Consider the following 8,456-nt stretch of genomic DNA (forward strand, 5'->3'; position numbering starts at 1 on the left):
AATGCAAACACGTTTATGTGATTTTCACAGGGTCATGCACCAAACTATCCCCTGTATTGTAAGGCATACAAATGCAGCTCTTTGTTTTGGATTGCTGGGAATTTGGAATCTCAGTAATTCATAGCTCTGGTGGATCTGGATTCAAACCTCTCCTTGGGCACCCTTTCAGCAGCTTTACAATGAGAAAGGAAGGAAGGAAGGAAAGGAAAGAGCTGTATAAGAAAATTGGCCAAATGCATAAATGTTCATTAGGGAACAGGGAAAACCTTTAGGTTAAATATTGTCTATGGCTTCACAGCTTGGGTTTATTTTCAGCCAACAAAAAGGATGCTAAGGAGTGTGTGTATATGCACATATATATCCACATATACATGCATACATTTGTATGCTTACATGTGTAGCCAGCTTAAATAAAGTGCCAGTACAAGATACTTGATTTTTCTGAGGACCAAATTGTGCAGAAATTGACAGTGGCAGATTTCTAAAGATAGTAATTTGTCTGATAAGATCTGCAGATTGCCTCCTTTCCAGGAAATTACAGTGCATGTCCTAGGAGCTGAGTTTCAAGGTCATGGGCATCCCAGGCAAAACAAAAGTAGCTATTTCAGAAGGCAGTTCTCTGAGGTTTCTAAACTGGCATCACAGAGCAGCCTTCAATGGAACTATGCAAATATGCATCAGTGTCAGGTTTGGCCTGAACTGTGTGTCACAGTAAACAATTTGGAATATTTTATTGCCTGGTCAGTGTTGGTCTTTCTGTACAGAATAGACGAAGAGTTGAGAAAAGGAGTCACAGTTTAAAAAAGAAAACTCATTATTAATATAATATTCTGAAAAGTCTACTGTGATTTGGAAAGTCCCAAGATTTGGGTCTATCAGAAAATAGATATAAATTTAATAACTTCAGTAGGAAACACATTAAATATATTCAAAATTATTAGCAGCTAGTGAACTCTGGAATGAGTTAATCAAGTTTGATCATGTAGTACTGGCTTGGGAACTTAAAAAATTGCCAGGTCCTTGAAAAATCTTTACAAAGTTTGCTTTTTTGTAAGTGTATGTCTGCTTGTGTATTTGTTGGACAGAGGTATTTGCTGCTTTACCTCTGGAGATAGAGCTATCCCTGAACACTCCCAATTTACATTCTTTTTCTCAATTTATTCATCTCAATTTCTCAATTTTAATTCTTTAATTTCTCAATTTATTTTTCTGAATAAAATAATTTTCCTAATTCAGGATGATTGTTTAGTTTTTTTGGTAAAGGTTATTTTTAGCCTTCAATTGAGGTCAATCTGAACCAGGGTGGTTCAGATTAGGGAAGGCAGGGAGTCTGTGGAGATCTCTGCTGGATCATTTGCAGGCATTTTTGGGGCTCTATCTAACCTCAGTGGTTAATAGCTCTGCTTTAGCCTCTGCTCCCATTCCTCCTCACTCCCTGCCTTCTGCTTCTGCCTGTCACACCCAGGAACCTCCCCTCATTTTCAGTCTCACACTTCTCCAACCCTGAGTCTCCTGATCCCAAAGCTTCCCACCCTGCATCATCACTGGAAGGTGCATGGCACTCACTACCCCTTACCCTGGCCCACAGGTGAGCCAGGTGATACACACCACCTACAAAGCAGAAATTAAAAGTGTGAGCCTCACTGGCATCAGCCCCAGCTCTGCCTCAGTGGTGTTCGCTTCAATATACAGAAGCTGGAAGAAGGGAGCATACACCTCTCTGGGTTTGCCAGTGAACTCTTGATATACATCATTGTGTGTAACCTCTCCCTATGGTAAATCCATCGTGTTACCACGTTTGGTGGAAAGGGGACCATCTTGGTGCTCCCAGCAAGGCAGGACAGTGGCATAGGCAGCTGTGGAGCAGCACATTACCCCACAGGAACGTGGTTGTGCTGAATGATCTGCAGAGGGCACATCATCTCCAAGCCTCACGTGGTACATGGCACTACACTGACAGACTGAGGTGCAGCCTGCTCCTGCCATGGCCCTATCTATGCCCATCTCCATCACCAGCTCTGTTGTGTCCAGTTTTCCCACTGAAAAGATGCAACTTCTCCCTTACTCATGGTAGGAGGGAGGAAGGCCACGAAATTGTTATTTGGTGTTTCTGGAGTCACCTGCCAAATGGCCCTTGGCTTTTCATTGCTATTTCTGTACTTTATCCAAGGCCTGTTTAAAGAATGTGAAGTACAGAGCAGCCCTGACCCCCACAGTAGGCGTCCTTGGCTGCCAATACATGCCCACACATGTTCCCTCTTGGTCCTCATAAATCTTGAATTCCTTTCTCCACTTCTTTCTGTAAGATGGATGGTTGGTGCACTCTGCACAACTTACCCTTTGGTTTGAACACAAAGGGAAGCAGGTACAAAGCCCTGCAGGCAAGAGAAAGAACTGAGTCTAGATGTGTAGATTTCCCTTTTTTATTTTCCTCAGTGCACTTTGCTCCATGAGTCTCTCCTGATGGCCCAGACTTCTTTCTTTGTTTTCTGGAAGAACATCATAGAAGAAAGGTGGGATATCAGATGTTTGCCATCCCTCCCTTGCATAACTGCTGCCTTCTGTCCTCAGTTGTCAGGACTCCTTAGCAAGCACAAACACTTCTGCTTTCCTATCTGGCAGCAAAGGCCACTGTCACCCACCCCAGCTGGCAGGCAACAGGGGGGTGCTTGGGTGTTTTCACATGAGCATCCCCCTGTGACCCTGAGGAATCCCCATCTGTGCTGTGCAGGGAACCCACAGGTGCTGTGTGGGGAACTAACCTGGCCTCCCACAGGGCTGTCAGGGTTGCACACAAGCACAATGAACATAAGATACTCCTGAAATTACCTTTTAAGTTTAGGGCAGTTAAATTAAGTTAACTTCAAGTCAACTAAGGGCAACTTAGATCTTAGTTGCACTTCTGCTCTTGTGCTTGCACAGAGGCAATGGTTTGCTAATGCTGAAGTTACCACCATTTCACTGTCTAGTGTCTGGTAGGGATCTTATATATAGCTACAGGCAACTTTATGCAGCCTAAAGTTTTTAATATTATTTTTTTAAAGTGTCCTAAATATGAGCTGGACCTGAGGAAGCAGAAGTTAATGTGTTTAGGCTTATGTGGTGTTCCTCCTTGTAGGTTTGCCAGGTAATTTCCTGGAGTGTCATGGATGTACTCAGTGTACATTAAACATACAGTGGGTCTGACAGCTCGAGGGTACACCTGGTATCCATACAATCCATACCTTATCTGTATCAGTCTTTCCTAGGTGTGCCAGAGCTTGACACTTGTGCTACACACAGTGTTAGTGCACATACCCTATGGTAAACCATATTTCCAGGAATTCTGTATGTCCTGCAGCCTGGCTGGACTTTCTGCTATTGCTTCTCCTTGGCTACAGGACATCAACAAACCCTGGACAAAAGTCCAAAGACAATAAAATTTGTTTGGACAAGTTTCTGGATGGATAAAAAGCATTTATTTGGAAGAATGGGTGATTAAATTTGAAGGACATAATGAAACATGTCCTGGGTGCAATTTATAAAGTACACTGGACCTGCTTGTTCAAGCAGATCTATGGCAAACATTCTTCATTCTAACTCTTTGGAAAGTTTTTAAGCCACACGGACTTCCCTGGACATCCACTGATCTGCATATATGCAAATAGAAAAATCGTATTATCTTTCTTTTACCTTTAAGGCTGATTGAAAGAGTGCTACAGGTGGCTGCTGAATCCAGAGGACTCTGCCACCCGGGGATTTCTTCCTGCCTCGCAGCTGCCAAAACCCCAGACGTCTCCCCATCCCAGTTCACTGTTGAATTCAGTCTTGTTCCCGTTTGAGGGAGGGCCAGTAGGGATGCTGAGCCCCCGTCTGTGCCTAAGTACGGGACGCTAGGACAGAGCTCTGCATTCAGCAGCACCTACACAAACCGAGAGTGCAGATACCCCGGTCGGGCTGCTCCTCTGGGGATGGTCCGGACTGGGGTTCCCTACAGAAACTCCATACCCTCAGCTTCAGGCTCACAAGCACAACCACATCCATGGACCCTAAAACATTAGCATCGCCTCCCAGTCCGTCTCATCTCCCTGCCCAGACCCTGGACCCTCTCCCTCTACTCGATGCTAACCCGGCTTGAAGTTTCCTAGCGACTTTTACCCACGCGTACCCGCACCCAGGGTTAAATTCATGTCTCCAGCTGCGGCCACACAGACCTCCAGTCCTTTTTTCGGCTGTTGCAGCCTCCACTTTGCGGTACCCGCACATGGCGCAGTAAACTGTCCCGAAGGTCGGAATTACCGAGCCGGGTGGCTCCAGGTGAGCAGGGCAGCGGGGGAGGGGGCTGGGAGGTGTTTTAAGGCACCAGCGCCAGGGCCACCCCTGCGGCCACCCCCACTGCACGACGGCACCTCCATCCCCTCCTCATCTCACCCCGCCCCGGGACGCGCAGTCGGGACGAGGCCACCGCGCCGGCCGCCTCGCCATGGGCTGCTCCAGCAGCGCCCGCAGCCGCCCCCCGGAGCCTCCTCCCGCCGCCGCCGCAGGGCCGCCGCCGCGGGGTGAGCCGGACCGGACCGGACCGGGCCGGGCTGGGGAGGGCGGGAGTGAGCCGGGGGTGGGCTGCCCCGGAACCTGCGGGGGGTGGGAAGCCGCTGGCTGCCGGCGCTGGACCGCGGGTGGGCGTCCGGCGGGGACCGGCAGGATTCTCCCCGCTTCTAGTTCTGCCCGCGCTGTCGAGGAAGCTGGAATAAGGATGTGAAGGATGTCCGAGTGAACCGCTGCTTCGTGTCTATTAATGAATTGCTTGCTTCCGTTCTTCTTCACAGACTTTTAATTTTCATTTACAGACAGGTTCTTTTGTATAATAGCACGCAAATCCAGTGCTTCCCCCTCCCCCTTTAAAACAATAGCCAAAGAGCAATACCTGACCCCTGCCACCCTGCCTTTTTCTTATGAACATCTATACGTTCACCCTAAGGCAACCAAGGGAGGTTTGGAAACACTTTTGTAAGAAATGTGAAAGCTGCAGGTGCAGATACTGGTTTCTCCAGAAAGATACATCACGAAGACAGATGCATAAAAAGTTGTTTTCCATTTTACTTCATTTCTTTCCTGTATGCTTGAGTTATAAATATCATCCGTTGGTGTACTTCATCCGTGTTTTCTGTATGGGTTTATTTCCATTTGTTGTCTGTTGTGGTTTGTGACTGCTGAGGTGATAGCAGGTTGCTTGGGGTAAGTGTTGGTTGTGCCACTGTGGAACCAGCCCAAATCTGCAAACTAAGGAGCTCTGCTAAAAATATGGGCAGAAATCTCTTTAGACTGCACCTGCTCTCTGGTTCACTGGGGCAATGTACCAAATTCCTCTGCCTTTCCATCCTCTACTGAAAGATATTTGCACAGGAATACTGAAGGGGGGGGTCAGGGGAAAAAATGAGGTAATTTTTTCTGTGTATTTTAGGAATTCTGTCTAAAGGCCTGTTTGTGTTAGGGTAGGTGATGAAATGTACTAGATACATAAACTAATGTAATGGCAATTATAAAGTGCAGATTTTAAGTACAGCTGAAAAAATCTCCATTAGCTGGGCTGTTACCAGCCAGATATCTTAGGTATTGTTTAATTTAATAAGAGAATATGTTGGAAGAAAGTTATCTGAATGTGTTAACAGGGAAAAAAATATTTAATTTCCTTCCACTGGTGGGTAATTCACAAAAATGTGAGACTTTCCCAAAAGGAAAGAAAAAAGGCAAAGATATAAATATTGTAGCCATGGCTCACTTAAATTCACTGTGCTTTCAATTCTTTCTCCAGCTGAAATTGTCTACACAAGGGAAAATAAAAATTATTAATTTAAAATAAGTAAAACTAGAAGGCATCCTAGGAATGTTGACTGCCACATGATGTTCATTCTTCCAGGGGATAAAAGTATTGAACAGATTACTGGGAGGATTTATTTTTTCCATATTAGAGAATTCTTTGCATTTCAAATGAGCAGAGGAATGCTTCCAGGGTTTCCAGCAGTGCATGGCAGTATTTTATAATCCAATTTATATAAAACATCTTCATGAAGCTGGAAGTTACAGGGCTGATGTTTATAGAAGCTGCAGGAGATTCCTGGTAATAATGGGTTTGAATTGTTTCTTTTACTTGTAATACCACTTGTAAACTCCATGTAACATGCTAGTTTTCATGTCTCATTTACTTTGTAGGTTTTAAATGCTCCCTTTCTACCTGGTTATAAGCATGGGTAGTGTCTAAAGACTAAAAGAAAAAAGTTAAAAGATCAAGTCTGTGATCTCTGAGTTTACGCTGCTTTTTTTTTTTTTTTTTTTTTTTTTTTTTTTTTTTTTTTTGTCACTGCATAAAGTACTGTAAGACATACTACCTGTTAGCCTGATTTGCTGTTATTCTGATTATCACATTGAGCTTCATGTTAGGAAAAGGAGTGCCTGGAAGATAAGGTGTGAGGGAGGTGTAGAGAAGGTAAATAGGGAAATATATTTGCTGTTTCTTGTAGCACAAGAACTGTATCACTTGATGAAATTAGAAGCAGGCTTAAAACCAGCAAGAATGTGTTTTAGAGAGGGTGTAAGTGGGCTGTAGACTGCATTGCCCATGGTCATGGTGAAGGCCAACAATGTAAGAGGTAACCAGATGGCAAAGTAGGTTGGGTGGGTTTGCAGGGCAATGTCCCTGTCCTTCCCATGGCTCCTTGGTTGCTCTGGGAGGTGGGGTGCCAACCCTGTGCTCTGACACATGGAGCTGAGCTTACCTCCTTTTTCTGAGTTGCATTTATAAATAGCTATGCCACCATAAATTTGGAGGAGTTGGTTGGACCTCAGATGATTTTTAAGTTCCTGGGGCAAATGAGATTTTATGGGTCCCATAGCTGAAGTTGTTCTCTGTCTGTCTTGATGCTCCAGATTTCTTATTCTTGCTCTTCTGGCTTAGCCATCCTTCCTGGGGACTGCAGGCACCTGCTAGCCAGGTGACACATGCTGGGGAAGTGTTTTGCTTGAACACCTCAAAAGAACTATGAAGATGTCTTAAAAGAAGTGGTATTTAAGCAGCTGTTTTAAGTGCAGGGTGTATTACATTTTTTCGCTGTTCATCTGTGTGTGTGAAGAATCATACGGTTCTGCACACTGGCTTTGACACCAAAATCATCATTTTCTCAGAAACTATATGTCCAGATTTTGCAGTTATTATATAAACAGATTTTGTGCATGAATTCCCAGGGTTTTCTTCTTGGCATTCCTTCAGAGGAGGTTAAGTACAAGCTGTTGTCAAGCTGAATTTAATCAGAAAATTTTAAATTCAATCTGATAGGTAGGTATAGCTCATTTTGAGTCTTCAACTTTTATCCTTAAATACCTGTCAGTGTAATTTTGCTGTTTCTTTATTCATACACTTTGCCAAAAAGACACTTTGCTTTACTTGGCTGATATGTTGATGAAAGATGAAAGAAGCAGAAGTTTTAATTTTTTAGGCTTCCTGGGTTGAATGTTTTATTAGATAAGGTGTACTGTGGGTGGTAGCTTAGTATTAAAAAGACAGACAAACTGGTTTTTGTTTTAAGAAATGGGCACTGCTCATCTTCTGGGATGAGCAGGTTCTTCTCAGTGTTTTTTGCTCAGCCTATCTGGAGGCACCACTAGAGGTTTCCCATGGACAACCCAGGGCAAAGTGTTTGTCACACTTGGCACATTGATTCTGTGCCTGGTTTGGGGCAGGAAAAGGTGTTTTCTTGCAAACCTTCTGCACACTTTGGATATACAAGGCAAAATGTAATAGGACATTGACCTATAAGCAGGTCAGCCCCCTGTAAAAATATATGGTGTGCATCAAGCCAAAAATTTTGGGGTTTTATTTTTTAAAGCAAGAGTAGAACAATCCTCTGCTGGATACCTGTAAGAGCAACAGACCTGTGAAGGAGTTTTGTCCATAGCCAGGTGGGATCTCTTTGGTGGGTGGTGTTTGTGGAGTCTCCTGTGGGTCTAGTGCTCATCTAACTCATGTGCCTACTCACTAATTATCAGTAATTCTCTTTTTTCTCTCCTTGCTCTGCCATAACTAAAAGCATCATCAGGTAAAACCACCCCAATTGCAGATGATCATGAAACCATAGCTGACCAGACACAGTTGGACCCAGCAGAGGATGTGAGTCTTGCCTCTGAGGAGACAAACCCCGGCGAGCTTCTGCCAGAAGAGGAGGCTGCAGCCGTGATTGAGTCGGTCTGTAAAAGGGAGGAGCCGGAGGGCACCGAGCCCTCCCCTGCAGGAGTAGAGATCTCGGAGCTGCTCTCTGCTCTGCCAGAGGAGAGCACTGGGACCTCACCGAGAGGGGAGACTGGGTCACCATCGCCAGGACCAGCAGCGGACAGTGGACTGGCAGAGGGCAGTGGCAGCTCTGTAATGGAAACCATTGAGAATGTACACATTACTGAGGAGGACCTCACTGAGGGTAATGTTTGTG

This window comes from Heliangelus exortis, chromosome 2, assembly GCF_036169615.1.
Source record: "Heliangelus exortis chromosome 2, bHelExo1.hap1, whole genome shotgun sequence".
Classification (NCBI taxonomy): Eukaryota; Metazoa; Chordata; class Aves; order Apodiformes; family Trochilidae; genus Heliangelus; species Heliangelus exortis.